We start from the raw sequence: 19,721 nt of genomic DNA on the forward strand, positions 1-19,721 counted from the left end.
ATTCCCTTATGACACCACCCTCTATCCTTTAGCAGTAACACAAGATTCACTGAAGGATTTGCATGGTAAATTTGTCTTAATGCCCCATGAGGGCTTTAAAATAATGTGTATTCTCTGCTTGTTGGTCATAATTTTATACAGTTTTAGTGGGAACGTGGGCATGTGAGTTTATTTGGCTATATTGTCATGAATGTGCACTTTCACAAACATATCTTCTACATCTACTATTTTTCTTACAATCTTTTCCTCCCATATGATATTCTCACCTTAATTCAACCTTTTATCAAAATTTAGATTTAGGTCTGTCACCGGGTGGACATGCTTTGTAATAAAATAGCTTCAACTGAGGAGGTCAGTGGAAGGCCTGGACCAGCTATCTTGGTTCCATGATAGTAAGCAAAGGATCACAAACTACCATGTTAAACTTAAGCACAAAGCAAAGTTTATTTAAGCATAGGTACACTCTCAGAGAGGGAGAGAGAGAAGGAGAGAGAAAGAGCAGGCTATTTCTGAGAACAGGCTATTTCAGTGAAGTGAAGCAAGTCCAAAGCAAAGTATATCGAAGCAAAGAAAGGTACACTCTCGGGGGTGGGGGTGCTGTTTCTGCGAATTGAAAGCAGCATTCCTATAAAGGCTTAAGAGCGCTTTTAAGGAGCATTTTGCAGGGAGGTGGGGGTGAGTGACAAGGGATCATTATTTGATTGATAGTCCTGAGCTATGTAACAAGTTTTCTTCTGAGCATGCTCTCATCCTTGAATCCCCAAGAAATTCCTACTGGGTGGGGGGAGGGGCAAAACCACATGTAATTTATTGTAATTATGGTATAATGAGTTTGGATTTACTATAGGTTATACGCCTCTCTGGTCTGGGCATGCACAGCCTGGAGAAGTCCCCTCGTGTTACTGTGCCTCTCTTTATCAGGATAAGCTGCCCACCACACGACCATAGTTTTGCCCGTTCTGCGTGGAGTCAAGGGAGAGTCCCCAGATGGCTGGGTGTGACTCAATTTCTTCTTCTTGTCTTTCTCACCACTGTCACCTCCTTGCTGCTAATGTCTGACTAACTACTTAACAGGTCTTCTTTGTATTCATATTTGCTGTCTAAATTTTCTCTATTACTTTATTTTTAATATGTTTTGTTTGATGGGGTTTTTTTTTGAAATTTAAAAATCTTATGATAACATTTACCTTGATTTATTTAATTGTTGTTCTACTGTTATTGATTTCTGCCATCTTATTTTATGCTTTATTTTCTACATTTTCTTTATTGTTTCTTTTTTTCCCTTCTATGGCATCTTCCATTTTACAGGTCAAGGGTACTTATGTTTGTTTGACATTTGGGAATTTTTAATATTGTAATGGTTTTATATCATGAATTATGTTAATTTTCTCCTCAATTTCTTACCTGTGGATGAAAAATGTTCCCTGCCATATCAGTAGACAAAGGATGTTGCAGCCATCAAGTCAGACATCAAAGCAGGAACCCTCAACTGTGCACCTTGAGGGGATTCGGGATGGAGAAAAACAGGGTACTGATTCTAGAGTTAAGGGGCACATCAAAGGAATGATTTCAAGAAGCTCAGATTCTTTCATCTTCTCATACATAGAAACGTGCTAAAGTCCTTAACTTGAGATGTCTAGTTTCCTTTAATTAATAGTAATCTTTTGATGTTCTGACTACCTGGTTTTTGTTGACTCCTCCCTTAGGTCTTCTGAGCAGTTCCTCAGAGTGATCTGACAGGCTGTGTTCTGGGCTTAAGTCCTCAGAAAATCTGCCAAATAAAACATAATTCTCCTTTTGGGTTGTGCATATTTTTCAGTCAGCAGTCTTGGCAACCAATGAAGGGGCCCAGAGCAGACTTTTCTTCTTTGCCTGAACTCTATGAGGATCCAGAGTCTTGGCACCAGCAGAGGCTTCTTGGGCCTGTCCACTTTCAGAGAGTCAGGACGAATTTGGGCGAGTCTCTCTTGGTTCTTGGATCTCCTGTTTTGGTTGATGATCCCAAGTTTTATTCAGTGGTGTTAAACTCTTCTCGAGTAGTTGGTTATCCTTGAAACTTGGTTTCAAGAAGGAGTACCTGGGTCATCCTCAGTGAAAGACACTGGGAAGATTTTTACTCAGTTTAAACACTGAGAGCTTATCCTCTGTAGAAAAACACTGGGAAGACTTTTGCTCAAGTGGATTAGCCTCACTTAAAAGACACTGGGAAGATCTTGCTCAGTTTAGACACTGGTTTATCTTCAGTTGAAAGACTGGGAAGACTTTGCTCAGGTGAAAGACACTGAGTAAAATTTGGACTGGGTAATTAGGTGGAAGACTAACTTGTCTTACTTGAATTGGCTACTTTAATAGAGTTTGTCAAAATAAAAGTGATCTTCACAAATTGAACTCAGAATGGGGAACTTAGCTTTCAATACAAAAGAAAAAGGAACAACAGATTTCCAGCCTCCAACTTATACCCTGGCCAGGTTTATGTACATACAAAATTTACATTTACAAGTGCTTACTTACTTGGGACTTAAAGAAAATCTTGCCCTAAAATGACTAAGATAAGCCTCTTTTATTGCATATGCAGTTAAGTTAGAAAAAGCTGGCTTGATAAAAACATCATTTCAGAATTCTGACTTCAAAAAAACAAAAGGCTTTCTAGGGGAAACTTGCATTTCTCTTCCTGTGTCTTTGAAATATAAGTGTTCTATCTGATATACTTCAGTGTGTGTGTGTGTGTGTGTGTGTGTGTGTGTGTATGTTTTGAGAACTTGGTCGCTACCATCCAGAAGTACTTACATGGTGTACATTTGGTAGCCAGTCAAATACACTGGGATTCTGAGTAGTCTTTTGTCTGACTGTACCAATTCTCAGGGGCTTTTTGCCATCTTAACCTTCATTGTGTCAGCCTGTACTACAAAGATCATTACTTTCTTAAACTACTTTTGGGAGTAAATTTTCTGGATCTTATTTAGACAGCATCCTTTACACTCTTTTGTGGGGAAGCCTCTTGTGTCTTATTGGTTTGAGTCACTATTAAGGTATACCTCATTTATGGCCAGATAATGGATCCTTCAAATTGGAGAAACTTCTAAATTGGTAAATTTTTAGAGAGCTCTCATTATAAACAGCTGTTTTATTGGCTCATATGGGGGGAAAAATGTTGAAAATTAGACATATAATGGTTAACCTAAAAACTCCTTTAGTGTCAAACAAACCCCAAAAATTGGTTTGGGAAACCTTATTTGTGGTCTCTGCTTCCCCTCAATGGGTCTTACAGATGCTAATAAAAACATTAGAATAATTATTGTTAATTAGGTTAAGTAACAGGGAAAAAAACTGAAGGAACAGTCTAGAAACTTTTTCCCAACAAGGTGGAAATTTTAAAGGAACTTCTCCTAAATGAATAAGAAATCTTTAGATGGTTATTTTAAAGTGTGATAAATAAAACAGACATTAATGAGATAAATCAAAGATTGGATACAACACTACCTAAGATTGGATGGGCCAAAGAGATCTCCTACTTGTGCTCAACATTAAAGGGTCAGACCCAAACAAGTCTGCCCTATTTACTCCAGTTTAAAATATGTATACTTTATTATATATAAATTTTATACACGTAAAATTACACTGAGATACCTGACCAACAATTACTTGGGGCAAAAGTTAGACCAATTAATCAAGTTAAAAGATTGACAAAAGTGCCTGAGTCCCTTGGCTAAACCACTCTCTGGGGACCCCAGAGTCTTTCCTACAAAACAGATAAAATGGTTGGGGGACACAAGAAAGGAAAGATTTTAGAACTCCTGTAAGACCAAGACTTGATTGGAGCCTAATGGAAACTAAAGTCAAAGGTACAAAATTGATTGAATTGAGATGAAAGTTTATAAAAATTGGTATGTTTAAATGGGCATTGTATAAGATAATTACCTCTCCTTTGCCTAATTATATTGTGTGGGATAGAGATGTTTCACTGGGGACTTCTTCCCCTGTTTGATATTATAAGATGGCATATGAAGGAAATATTAATTAAACAGCTAAAGGAAACCAGTGGGATCACCTGAGCCTATACAATATAAAGTAAAAACTGAGAGCTAATATTTAAGGGATAATAAAAATAAATAATGGAGACTTTACTCTGGGTCTAACCTGTGCACTCAGAAAGAGGGTCTTTGTTGAATGCCTTATGCAAGTTTTGAAGGTATGATAAATTAAACCATAAAGTTCTAGACTATAGAATTCTGAAATTTCAGTCTAGTTGGAAATCTTCTCACTGATACAGAAAAGCAAATTAAAGAAAATGTAGTTGGGCAAATCAATCTTTTAATATTATTTAGGTGACAGGCCAGTTCTTTGGGGAATTAAAAGCAATTGTCTTTGTCTCGCAAATCGGTACAAATCAGAAACGTAAATACAGACCACAATGACCCGAGACCGAGCCTAATTAGCTAAATTAGGTAGAACCTGAAACCAAGGTTAAAAAAGGGGGAAAATGTGGCCTTTTAAAACTCAAACTGCTGATTAGTCAGTCAAGAAAACGGAGGAGTAGGAAGATGTGGGGTTCATATCTCCCCACAAATGCATCAAGAATACATCTACAAATGGAACAGTTCTCACAGAGCACCTGATAAACACTAGCAGAGGACCTCAGGCACCTGAAAGGACAAGAAAGATCCCCACATAACCAGGTAGGACGAAAGAAAGAAGAAGGGAAAAGGAAGAGCAGATGAAGTGGGACGTGACCTGTGACCCTGGGCGGGGGTGGGGGGAGAGCTGAAGATGAGAAGAGGTTCCCGCATCTGGGGAAGCAGCGGGGAGAGAAGCTGGGGCAGAAGGAGAAATTTGGTGGCTCAGAGAATAGTGCAGCAACCAGTCTGTGGCAGGCAGGAGAGAGTGAGGCCTACACAAATGGTCTGGCCACAGCTCTGCATGTCCCAGCCCCTGGTGACCACTGGTGCACATGGGGGCTGAATGTTGGAATGTGGGGTTTGAAAAACAGACCCAGGAAGGGGAATGATGTTGGCTGTGAGGAGACAGCTCAAGGGGATAGGATTGAGGAGCTCCACAACAAGGAATATACCTGGAGGAAGCCCAGACCACCATAGAAGAAAAGTGCCATGATTGAGTGATGCACAAAGGGCGGGGCCACCATTGCAGCCTCTCTCCTCATGCACTGGCCCCTGCCTCCACAGGCACTAGGAAGGGCTCCTGCCAGAGTGGCTCACATGCCCCCAGCCATCATCACCTCAGCACTCTCCCGTGTGGGTGGCCCATTTGCCCAGCTTGCCACCTTGACTACCTCCTGCCTGACAGGCTCGCACATCCCATAGCCACGCAGCACCCTCTCATCTGGGCAGCCTGCCTGCCCTGATTGCCGCCTCTACATCCTCCTGCCTGACAAGCTCATGTGCTCCAGTAGCCTTGGGAGCAGACGTCAGTGGGTGGCCCACATGCAGAGATGGGGCTGAAACCACAGCTGAGTTCCAGGGAACATGCAACTAAGGAAGAAGAGCTGAAATCTCGCTTCATGGCTGTGCAAATCATGGCATTACATTCCCTCTTATGGCTTCCTAAATTCAGCACCTGGGAACATCCCAGCGGACAAGTGCTCCTGAAGTTGAGACAGGTCTGGCTTTAGCAGCTGTGGGTTTTGTGGGCACGTACATGCTGGGGTTTGGCCAGGCCAGAGTCTGAGCTGCCTCCATATCTCACATAGTGGGTCCAGGTACACAATTACTGCAGTACTGGGACCTGACCTCGGTGGATCTGGGCCAGTGGCCTGGTGAAAATGATGCCTGAGTCACCAGGGCCAGTTGCTGGCATAACCATGGTTAAGGTGGGACTGAGAGCAGTACCAACAGCAGTGTACTTTGTAAGCCCACACAATGGGTGAAAGGAGACAAAACAGAGCATACCCACAGGTGAACACCTCTATAGGAGGAATACTGAGTGGCTTCTTTCCAAGTGGGAGTGCTCCAATCCTCCCTACCTCACACCACAGATCAGAAGCACAGCTAAGAAACAGATCTGAGGGCCTTTACTCCAATGACTAGGGATCAGAACTCAACCCTGACAAGGCAGTGACAACCACAGAGGAAAGGGAATGCCCCACTCAATATCCAGTGCAGGCTCTGGTCACCACAACACCAGTCAAACCCCCTATCAAGGTGATAACAGCCAGCATACACTAAGGAAAGAGGTAGCAGATATCTATACTAAAAATAGCCTTTGCACACACACACAAAAAAAAAAAAAGAAAAGAAAAGAAAAAAAAAATAAAACCATGCAGGCTACACAGGAATATTCCCACATAAAAATAGCCCTCCAAGACAGTCTGTGGGTCAGGCATGGGGAAGAAGAACCCACAGAGCATTTAGCCTTGAAGGCCAGTGGGGCTTGAGTGCAGGATCTCCACAGGGCTGGAGGAAATAAAAACTCTTCAAGGGTGCACATGCACTGGGACCCAGCACAAAGCAGTACCTCCATAGGAACCTGGTCAAGACCTACGTAGGAGTCTTGGAGGGTCTTCTGGGGAGGAAGGGGTTGGATGTAGTTCACTGTGGGGGCAAGGGGAGTGGCAATGGAGGCCCCAGGGAATATTAATTGGTGTGAGCTCTCCTGGAGGATCCCATTTCAACACCAAGGCCTGACCCTATCCAACATCCTGTCTGCTCCAGTGTTGGAATGCCTCAGGCCTAACAACAAGCAAGACAGGAACACAGACCCACCTATCAGCAGACAGCCTGCCTAATGTCATACTAAGCTCACAGACACCCCAAAACATACACTTTGACACAGCCCTGCCCACCAGAGAGACAAGACCCAGCTCCATCCACCAGAGGGCAGGCACCTGTCTCTCCCAACAGGAAGCCTACATCAGGCCCTGGACCAATCTCACCCACTAGAGGGCAGACACCAGAAGCAGCCTGTGGAAAATAGACCACACACACAGTAAGGTAGACAAAATGAGATGACAGAGAAATATGTTGCAGACAAAGGATCAAGATAAAAAAGCCTACAAGAACAACTAAATGAAGAAGAGAGAGATAATCTATCTGAAAAGGAATTCAGAGTAATGATAGCAAAAATGATGCAAAATCTCAGAAAAAGAATGGAGGCTCAGATCAAGAAGATACAAGAAATGTTTAACAAAGACCTAGAAAAACTAAAGAACAAACAAACAGAGATGAATAATACAATAGCTGAAATGAAAAAAACACTAGAAGGAGTCAATAGCCAAATAACTGAGGCAGAAGAAAGGATAAGTGAGCTGGAAGATAGAATGATGGAAATCAGTGCCATGGAACAGAATAAGAAAAAAGAATGAAAAGAAATGAGGACAGTCTCAGATACTTCTGGGACAATGTTAAACACACCAACATTCAAATTATACAGGTCCCAGAAGAAGAAGAGAAAGAGAAAAATATTTGAAGAGATTATAGTTGAAAATTTCCCTAACATGGGAAAGGAAATTTCACCCAAGTCCAGAAAGTGCAGAAAGAATCCCATACAGGATAAAGCCAAGGAGGAACATGTGGAGACACATATTAATCAAACTGACAAAATTTAAATACAAAGAAAAAATATTAAAAGCAACAAGGGAAAAGCAAAAAATAATATACAAGGGAATCCCCATAAATTTATCAGCTGATTGTTCAGAATAAAGTCTGCAGGCCAGAAGGGAGTGGCATGATATATTTAAAGTGATGAAAGGCAAAAACCTACAACCAAGAATACTCTACCCAGCAAGACTGTCACTCAGATTTGATAGAGAAATCAAAAGCTTTGCAGAAAAATAGAAGCTAATAGAATTCAGCACCACCAGACCAGTTTTTGCAACAAATGCTAAAGGAACTTCCCTAGGCAGGGGGAAAAAAAAAAAAAAAGAGGCCACAAGGGGAAGCAAGAAAATCACAAATGGGAAAGCTCACTGGTAAAGGCAAACATACAGTAAAAGCAGGATATCATCCATACACAAATATGATATCAAAACCAGTAAACATAAGAAGAGGAGAGTACAAATGAAAGAAATGGAAATTGTATTTGAAATTAAGAGGCCAGGAGCATTTGTGTGTATATATGTGTGTGTGTGTGTGTGTGTGTGTGTGTGTGTGTGTGTGTGTGTGTGTGTATACACACACACACACACACACGTATATATATAGACTGCTATAACAAAACCTCATGGGAAATGCCAATAAAATAAAAGGACAATATCATGAATGAACATAGAATCAAAAATCCTCAACAAAATACTTGCAAACAAAGTCCAACAGCACATTGAAAGAATCAGACACCATGATCAAGTGGGATTTATCCCAGGGATACAAGGATTCTTCAACATATGCAAATCTATCAATGTGATACATCACATGAGCAAATTGAAGAATAAAAACCATATGATCTAATCATTAGAGAAATGCAAACCAAAACCACAATGATGTATCACCTCAAACCGGTCAGAATGGCCATCATCAAAAAAATATCTACAGATAATAAAAGCTGGAGAGGGTGTGGAGAAAAGGGTACCCACCTGCACTGTTGGGGGGAATGTAAATTGATACAGCCATTATGGAAAACAGTATGGAGTTCATTGCAGAGCTATTAACAATAGCCAGGACATGGAAGCAACCTAAACTGTCCATTGACAGATGATTGGATAAAGAAGATGTGGTACATATATACAATGGAATAGTACTCAGCCATATCAAGAAACAAAACTGAGTTATTTGTAGTGAGGTGGATGGACTTAGAGTCTGTCATGCAGAGTGAAGTAAGTAAGAAAGAGAAAAACAGATATCAGATGCTAACACACATATATGAAATTAAAAACAAAATGGTACTGATGAACTTAGTGGCAGGGCAGGAATAAAGACATAGATGTGGAGAATGGACTTGAATACACGGGGGGTTGGGTGGGGAAGGAGAGGCTGGGATGAAGTGAGAGAGTAGCACTGACATATATATACTACCAAATGTAAAATGGATGGCTAGTGGGAAACTGCTGCATAGCACAGGGATATCATCTCAATGTTTTGTAATGACATAGAAGGGTGGGATAGGGACAGTGGGAGGGAGGCACAAGAGGGAGGGGATATGGGGTATATGTAAAGATAGCTGACTCACTTTGTTGTACAGAAGAAACTAACACAACATTGTAGAGCAATTATACTCCAATAAAGATATTAAAAAAACAACCCCCCCCCCATATGATCATCTGAATAGATACAGGAAAAGATTTTGGCAAAATTCAACACCAGCTTATGATAAAAACTCTCCAGAAAGTGGGCATAGGGGGAACCTAGCTCAACATAATAAAGGCCATATGACAAACGTACAGTAAACATCATTCTCAATGGTGAAAACCTGAAAGCGTTTCCTTTAAGATCAGGAAGCAGACAAGGATGGCCACCTTCACCACTTTTATTCAACATAGTTTTGAAGTCCCAGCCATGGCAATCAGAGAAGAAAAAGAAATAAAAGGAATCCAAACTGGAAACAAAAAAGTAAAACTGTCACTGTCTGCACATGACATGATCCTATACATAGAAAATCCTAGATATGACACCAGAAAACTACTAGAGTTAATCAGTGAATTTGGTAAATTTGCAGGATACAAAATTAATGCACAGAAATCTCTTACATTCCTATACACTAACAATGAAAGATCAGAAAGAGAAATTAAGGAAACAATCTCATTTACCATCACATCAAAAAGAATAAAATACCTAGTGATACACCTACCTAAGGAGGTAAATGACCTGTACTCAGAAAACTATAAGATAATGATGAAAGAAATCAAAGATGACACAAACAGATGGAGAGGTATACCATGTTCTTTGATTAGAAGAATCAATATTGTGAAAATGCAAATCTACCCAAAGCAATCTACATATTCAATGCAATCCCTATCAAATTATCAATGACATTTTTCACAGAACTAGAACAGAAAATTTTACAGTTTGTATGGAAACACAAAAGTCCCTGAATAGTCAAAGCAATCTTGAGAAAAAAACAGAACTGGAGGAATCAGTCTCCCTGTCTTCAGACTACAAAGCTACAGTAATCAAGACAGTATGGTACTGTCACAGAAACAGAAATATAGATCAATGGAACAGGATAGAAATTCCAGAGATAAACCCGTGAATCTTTGGTCACCTAATGTATGACAAAGAAGCCAAAAATATTCAATGGAGAAAAGGTAGTCTCTTCAATAAGTGGTGCTGGGAAAACTGGACAGCTACATGTATAAGAATGGAATTAGAACCTTCCCTAACACCATATATAAAAACAAGCTCAAAGTGGACTAAAGACCTAAATATAAGGTCAGATACTATAAAACTCTTAGAGGAAAACATCAGAAAAACATTCTCTGAGATAAATAGCAGCAAGATCCTTTTTGACTCACCTCCTAGAGTAATGAAAATAAAAGCAAACATAAACAAATAAGACCTGATTAAACTAAAAAGATTTGCACAGGAAAGGAAACCATAAACAAAATAAAAGACAACCCTCAGAATGGGAGAAAATATTTGCAAATGAAGCAACCAACAAGGGATTAATCTCCAAAATATACAAACAGTATATGCAGCTCAATATCGAAAAAAACAAACAACCCAATCAATAAATGGACAGAAGATCTAAATAGACACTTCTCCAAAGAAGACATACAGATGGCCAAGAAACACATGAAAAGATATTCAACATCACTAATTATTAGAGAAATGCAAATCAAAACTACAATGAAGTATAACCTCACATTGGTCAGAATGGCCCTCATAAAAAGTCTACAAAGAATAAATGCTGGAGAGATTGTGGAGGAAAGGGAACCCTCCTACACTGTTGGTGAGAATGTACATTGGTGCAGTCACTATGGAAAACAGTATTGAGGTTCCTTAAAAACTAAAAATAGAGCTACCATATGATCCAGCACTCCCACTTCTGGGCATATATCTGGAGAAAACCATAATTCGGAAAGATACCTGCATCCCAATGTTCATTGCAGCACTATTCATGATAGCCAGAACATGGAAGCAACCTTAATGTCCATCAACAGAGGAATGGATAAAAAAGATGTGGTGCACATATAGAATGGAATAGTACTCAGTCATAAAAAGGAAAGAAAGAATGACATTTGCAACAACATGGATGGACCTAGAGATTGTCATACTTAGTGAAGTCATTCAGAGAAAGACATATATCATATGATATCACTTATATGTGACATCTAAAAAAATGGTACAAATAAACTTATTTACAAAACAGAAATAAAGCCACAGATGTAGAAAAAAAACTTATGGTTATCAGGGGAGAAAGGACAGGGAAGGATAAATTGGGAAATTGGGATTGACATCTACACACTACTATATATAACATGGATAACTAATAAGGACCTTCTGCATAGCACAGGGAACTCTACTCAATACTCTCTAATGATCTATATGGAAAAGAATCTATAGAACAGTGGGTATATGTATAACTGATTCTCTTTGCTGTACACCTGAAACTGATTCAATGTTGTAAATCAACTGTACTCCAATAAAATTAAATTTAAAAAATAAATAAAATGAAATATTGCATTAAAATATTAAAAGGTAAAATAAAATAAAACTCAAGCCACTGGAAAGTCCCCCTCAGTCAAAAATCTAAGTCATAACCTCCTTAAGTTTTTCAAGAACACATTAAGTCTTTTCCACAAATAGTAAAGCCTGTGCTTCCCTGGTGGCACAGTGGTTGATAGTCCACCTGCTGATGCAGGGGACACAGGTTCATGCCCCAGTCCAGGAAGATCCCACATGCTGTGAAGCAGCTGGGCCCATGAGCCATGGCTGCTGAGCCTGCGCATCTGGAGCCTGTGCTCTGCAATGGGAGAGGCCACAACAGTGAGAAGCCTGCACACCGCAAAATAAATAAATAAATAAAAAATAAAAATAGTAAAGCCTTAGTCTTCTAGGCAAATAAATTTATCTTATTCCCACTCTTATAACTTGTAAGTTTATATTTTAGTATCTGATTCATAACTAAGTTTTTAAAGTGAAGCTCTGAAATCTCTAGTTTTGTCTCTTTATTTGTCTGTGTGTACATTATATGCGATGTCTTACCTCTGGAAAATATTACCAAAATTAAATTTATAAAAGAGCTCTATTTAATTGACTTAAAAGTAAGAGCTTACAAACTAAATATTTCTAAATATGAAAGAAATCACCCAGAATAAATTTCAGGTTCACATGATCTAGGAAATATTCAATATTAAATTAACATCTGGTATTAAAGCAAGCTTAAGCTTACTGGTTTTATCAATATAGACATGTCTTACTTTTATTGTACCTACACTTACTGAAGGTCAATGTGCTCATGTTATTTCTGTTACAGAGCTTGTCAGCAATAAAATTAATTTGGTATGATGATATTTTATAAGTTATAAAAGAAAGGTAAATGAAATAATAACTTTTGAGTGAACTCTTTAGGAATAATTAAGTTTGGGGTTACATCTATCTAAAATAGTTTCCCCAGATTTTTGGTAATGAGTTTGCTAAGTTAAGTTAAATGATGGGAATTCTTTGAATATCCAGGTCATTTCAAATAAGGTAAAATACTACAACATTAATTACTAAATAGGTCTAAATTTACCTACTTTTGTCTCCATGTGAGAGGGAACCTAAAGATATTTGGGTTTGTTAGATGCATGTCTTGTACCACATAGAAGAAAGAAATTATAAAATGTATGTTTCTAGAGGTTATGGAATAATCCTAAATTTGCCAACCAGGAAAAGCTGGTATGATAAACAGTTAACCATACTTGCTGCTTGTTGATTTTCACTAGAGATTAAGGTATTAAGGGTTAAAATTTTAATACGTAATTAGAACTACTAGAGATATTAACAGAAACCATTCAGTATACAAGGAAGTAGGATGTGTGTTTTCAGCAAAAAAAAAAAAAAAAAAAAAAGGCATGAGGAATGAAAATATGTTAAGAGGAAAGAATGATTTTGTCCTAGAGCTAGTTGTTTTTGGATGGAAAAATAAGGGACAAACTAATATGGATACAGAAATTTTGAAAGGGAGCCCTGAAAAAGGAGTTTTGTACATGGTCAAACTGGGATTAGATTAAATTTAATTAGGTAAATGGATTTTGTCATTAAAAGTAGGATGGTACAAGACTGGATTTGGTTTCTCTCTCTGTGAAGAACACAACGTTTTCTTGGAATACTGTTTTTAGTAACAGACTGTGTGAGTTTCCTTGCCTTTAAGATCTGTATTTGTTTTTGAAATCTTTTGTCACTTTGGTTAAGTGAATAAGTATTGTTTCACAGTGACCTAGGATCCTATTTGACCAAGTGTTCTGAAACCTTATGATATTTTTGACAAACTTCCCAAATATCAAATTTTAACTAAAGTTCTTTTGACCTCCAGCTAACTTTGGGATGCTTCAAAGGAACCCTGAGACATCTCAGAGAGGAATATTAAACTACTTAGGCTTTTTGGTATGTTAAATTACTTGAGAAGCATTGTCAAATGATTGGAGGTGAACCTTGGGTTACCTTTTATGGACAAATGTCATTAATATAGATATTCAAAAATTTATATGGAAGTCCTAAAAATATGATATTCCCTGGTGTAATATTATTAGACACAATTCTAGATATTACCTTAAAATGTTATATGTCACAGAAATATCCAAGTGTATTGTCAATTGCATTGTAATCAGATCTTTAATCATGCCATTTTAAGTCTTGTCATTTATAGACAATTATTGTTTTACTCTGATGTTTTTATAAAATAAAGATCTTCAAGAAGATTTATAAAAAGGACTTTTTGACAAATTTGTTTCTGATAATTTTTAGATCATACCACTGAACCAGGTAAGAAATTATAAAACTCTAATGGAAAACCTGAAAACTTCATCCAGACCATCAGGAATTAAGTACATGGACCTGAACTAACTGATAAATATGATTTATAATTTTATGACTTTTTCTGAAATATGCTAGTTTTAAATCTTTGTTTTTCAGAAAACATTTTCTCTTACACTATGACTTACAAGTTGATAAAATACACCTTTGTAAATGAAAATTAAACATTTATCTTTTTCTCTCTAACTGATTCTTCCAGAATTTGACTTCTCCAGCTGGCTCCTCTGTGGACTTGATGGTTTATTGCAAACAGATTAAAACTAGCTATAATAATCATTGTTTTAGATTGTTCTCTGTTTCCAAATTGTTTATGCTTTGTGTCTCTCTTTGTTGTACTATGAACTTATTTATGTTACTAGCTATATTACTTATTCTGTCTAGTTTATAAGATCATCTCTTGTATTACCCAATGTGTAACTGGGTCTCCAACAAAATTAATGATGGATAAAAGTCTTGAGACATTTGATCATATATACATAGAAGAATTGTAATAGTGCAACTCTACATATGCAAAGAAGCAACATGGGAAGACACTTCCTGGACCATAATAGACAATAAGACAGACAATCCAGAGAATTTTAGATTATCAACAAGACTTAATCAAAAACAATTAACACATTGAGTAGCCTATCAACAGAATCTTCACCTGATCTAGGAATGAGACTTCTTAGCACCATGGGACAAAATTGGTCATAAAATGACACCCAAACATTAGTTGAATTTAAGACCAAGGAGAAGCACTGTGAATGAAAAATGTTGCCTGCCATATCAGTAAACAAAGGATGATGCAGCCATCAAGCCAGCAGCCACTGCAGCCACCCCAAACTGTGCACCCTGAGGGGATTCATGATGGAGAAAAACAGGATACTGACCCTACAAAAGAGAATGTAAATTACATAAAGTGACCATATAAACATCAAACTATATTTGCTAAAAGTTGAAAGCCATGATAGAGAATGTTGCAAAGGAGGTAAGTTGAGCACTAATCTCCACATCCTACTGAGAAAAGCAATGTTGCACAAAATGGACAGACAATATATTATTTATGCATAATATTAAGCACAGAATGCATATTATTTACTGAAAGTAAAAGAAAAAAGCTTTAAAAAAACTTTTCAAAAGAACTAATAGAAATGTACTTTTAGGAGAAGAAACTGAGATAAATGAACCATATTCTCTACCATTCATAAGAAGTCAAACTGACTTAAAATTGATCAAACAAATTAGGTGATTATAAAGCATTATTTAGAGTTCAAAGGAATAGTATATAACAAAAAAAGAAAGTGATAAAAATTGCTTCCCCCTAAAAAGCAGGACCAGGGCCTGTGGAAGGAAAAAAACATGTTTTTTGTTTCATTTTTTGCTTATAAAAGTATTTAAATGATTTTTCATGTGCATGTATTGCTTCCATTTTTAAAATGTCCTGCTTGTAGATCTCCTTGAAATAGTCTAAAATGACATATATGTGTAAAATTAGGTTTCGTTTAGCAAAAGTGTGTGAAAAGTAATCGACTTATCTAATGTCTTATGAGGCTGAAGTTAAACAATATTAAACTATACTTTCTTGGAAGAATATAAATATACTCATAAAACAGCAACAACATGACACTTGGCTATATGTTCTGCTTATCTAAGAAGTAAAACCCTTATAATAAAAAATAATGATGTTTCACATTTTCTAAGGAAAGATTTTGGTAAAACTGCTAGATCTTCACTTGTATATAATAAAGCTCCTTATAATCAATAGTAGAATAAAGTCAATCAAGATATACTTTTATATTTTCAAATTTATATTGTAATAAATATCTTTATCAAAATGTGTCAGCACAGAACACTGTAAAGAAAATGTTTATTTAGCAATACCTTCTCATTTCTTTCTGTGATTGGCATCACAATTCATGGTTGGAGCATTTAATCAAAGAACTATACTTGCAATTTTTGAATGTACATCAGGGGAGAAATTTTATTCATACTTTGACTATATATGTGTATGTATATATATTTATTTTTTCTTCCAGTTTTATTAAGAAATAATGACATACAACACTGTATAAATTTAAAGTGTACAGTGTCATGATTTGACTTACATACATTATGAAATAATTACCATAATAATTTTAGTGAACATCTATCATCTCATATAGATACAAAATTAAAGAAATAGAAAAAAATTTTTCCTTATGATGATAAATTTTAAGATTTACTCTCTTAACTTTCATATATAACACACAGCATTGTTAATTATATTTATCATGTTGTACATTGCATTCCTAGTACTTATTTTTCTTATAACTTGAACTTTGTACATTTTGACTATCTTCATCCATTTTCCCCTCCCCCAACCTCCCAGCTCTGATAACCACAAACCTGATCTCATTCCCAATGAGTTTGCTTGTTGTTTTGAAATATAATTGACCTACAACTCTGTGTTTGTTCCTTGTGCACAACATAGTGATTCACTATTCCTATACATTTCAGAATGATCACCATGATAAGTCTAGTTACTCTTGAGAAGGAAGGAATTTCCTCTACCCTTTTAGGTTCTTCTGGTTTGTCTAAAAATTAAACTGGCATGAGACAGGGGAAATTAAATGAAAATTTAATAACATATATACATGGGAAAGATGCAGGAAAACTGAGTAACTCACCAAAAAAGCTGAAACACATACTGTAAATATTATCTTCAGATAAAATAAAAAAGAGGATGGTGGGGGTAGTGGTTTAGGACCTCAAAGTGGGGGGGAAGCAATTGACATGAAGATGAAAAGAAAATGCTTTATAAACAATGTTTCCTGGGCCATGCAGAGACAATGGGACACAGAGAGGAATTTTAACAGAGTCTGCTATGTTCCTCCCTATTTACAAACCTAGCTCACAGTATAGTTATCTGTGGTGATAGCACTTCCTGGAACAGGCCTTCCATCTACATTCTTTAGGCAGTGAAGAGGAGGTTCAAAATTTCCTCCTAAATCTTTTGGGTCCTGATTTTTTCAGTTCATTATAATGCACATGACAAAGAGACATTTTGGAGTGGCAAATTTTGCTCCTCTACATTACCATCTGCCACCATACAAAGATATTATATAATTATTGACTTATTCCCCACACAGTACTTTTCATGTCTGTGACTCATTTATTTTGTGATAGGAAGTTTGTACCTCTTAATCTCCCTCAACTATTTCTCTCATTCCCCCACAACTCTGTCCTCTGGCAACCATCTGTTTGTTCTCTGTATCTGTTTTGTTATGTTTGTTCATTATTTTTTTTTAGATTCCACATATAAGAGGAGTCATATGGTATTTGTCTTCTCTGACTTATTTTACTTAGCATAATACCTTCAAGGTCCATCCATGTTGTTGCAAAAGGCAAGACAATTCTTTTTTATGGTTGAGTAATATTCCATTTTCTGTGTGTGTGTGTGTGTGTGTGTGTGTGTGTACACACAATATATATACCACATCTTCTATATCCATTCATCTATCGATAGGCACTTAGGCTGCTTCCATATCTTGGCTATTGTAAATAATGGTGCAATGAACATAGGTGTGTACATATCTTCAAATTAGTGTTTTTTCATTTTCTCCATATAAATACCCAGGATTGCAAATGCTGAATCATATGGTAGTTTTATTTTTAATTTTTGGATGAATCTTCATACTGTTTTTCCAATAATGGCTGCACCAATTTATATTCCCACCAACAGTGGATGAATGTTCCCTTTTCTCTACATCCTCACCAACACTTGTTATTTTGTTTTCCTTTGATAAAAGCCATTCTGACACATGTGAGGTGATATCTCATTGTGGTTTTGATTTGCATTTCCATGATGATTTGTGATGCTGAGCATCTTTTCATATGCCTGTTGGTAATTTGTATGTCTTCTTTGAAAAAATGTCTATTTAGGTCCTCTGCCCATTTTTCAATGGGGTTGTTTGGTTTTTTGATGTTTAGTTGTATGAATTCTTTATATATTTTTGATATTAACCCCTTAACAGATATATTGTTTGCAAGTATCTTCTCCATTCGGTAGGCATACTTCTTTTGTTAATCATTTCCTTTGCTGTGCAGGAAGGTTTTTAGTTTGATGTGGTCTCATTTGTTTATTTTTGTTTTGGTGTCCCTTGCCTGAGGAGACATATCCAAAAAAATATTGCTAAGACTGGCGTCAAAGAGCATACTGATGGTTTTCTTCTAGAAGTTTTATGGTTTTGGGTCTTACATTTAAGTCTTTATTCCATTTTTAGTTCATTTTTGTATGTAGTGTGAGAAACCAGTTTGATTCTTGGCATTAGCCATACAGATTTCCCAACGCCATTTATTGAAAAGACTGTATTTTCTCCATTGTATATTCTTGCCTCCTTTGTCATAGACTTATTTAGCATATAAGTGTCCATTCATTTCTTGGCTTTCTATTCTGTTCCATTAATCTATGTGTCTGTTTTTGTGCCAGTATCATACTGTTTTGATGACAGTAGCTTTTTAATAAAGTTTGAAATCAGGAGGCATGATGCTCCCAGGTTGATTCTTTTTTCCTCAAGATCATTTTGGGCATTCAGAGTCTTTTGTGTTTCCATACAAATTGTATATTTGTTCCAGTCGTGTGAAAATGCCATTTATATTTTGATAGGAATTGAATTGAATTTGTAGATTGCCTTGGGTAACATGGTCATTTTAACAATATTAGTCCTTCCAATCCATGAACGTGATATAGCCATCTGTTACTGTCATCTTCAGTTTCTTTCATCAAAGTCTTATAATTTTCTGAATGAAAGTCATTAACCTCTCAGGTTAAATTTATTCCTAGGTATTTTATTCTTTTAGATACTATTGTAAATGAGATTGTTATCTTAATTTCTCTTTCTGATAGTTCATTGTTAGTGTATAATGCACAACAGATTTCTTTATATTAATTTTATATCCTGCAACTTTACTAATTTCAGTGATGAACTCTAGTAGTTTTTTGGTGGTGTCTTTATAATTTTCTACATAAGAATCAGCTCATCTGAAAACAGTGAAAATTTTGTCTTTTCCAATTTGGATTTCTTTTATTTCTTTTTCTTTTTTTGTTTGATTGTTGTGACTGCAATTTCCAATACCACATTGAATAAAAATGGCAAGAGTGGGTATCCTTGTCTTGTTCCTGATCTTAGAGGGAATGCTTTCAGCTTTCCACGATTGAGTATGGTTGTGTGTAAACTTGTCATGTATGGCCTTTATTATGTTGAGGTATGTTCCTTCTATACCCGTTTTCTGGAGAGTTTTTACCATAAATCGATGTTGAACTTTGTCAAAAGCTTTTTCTGCATCTATTGAGATGATCATGTGATTTTTATTCTTCTGTTTGTTAATGTGGTATATCACATAGATTGATTTGTGGATATTGAACCATCCTTGCATCCCTGGAATAAATCCCACTTGATCATGGGGATTGTATTGTTAAATTTGGTTTGCTAATATTTTGTTGAGTATTTTTGCATCTACATTCATCAGTGATATTGGCTTCTAATTTTTTTTGTGTGTGTGTGGTATCTTTGTTTTTTGTATCAGGGTGATGCTGACCTCATGGAATTAGTTTGCAAGTATTGCTTTCCCAGCAATTTTTTGGAATGGTTTGGGAAGGATAGGCATTAATTCTTCTCTAAATGTTTCACAGAATTCACCTGTGAAACCAACTGGTCCTAGAATTTTGTTTGTTGGGAGATTTTAAATTATGGATTCAATTTCACTACTGGTAATTGGTCTATTCATATTTTGTATTTCATTCCAATTCAGTTTTGGGAGATTGTACCTTTCTAGGAATTTGTTCATTTCTTCTAGGTT

This window comes from Grampus griseus (genome assembly GCF_964374135.1).
Source record: "Grampus griseus genome assembly, chromosome: 6".
Lineage (NCBI taxonomy): Eukaryota > Metazoa > Chordata > Mammalia > Artiodactyla > Delphinidae > Grampus > Grampus griseus.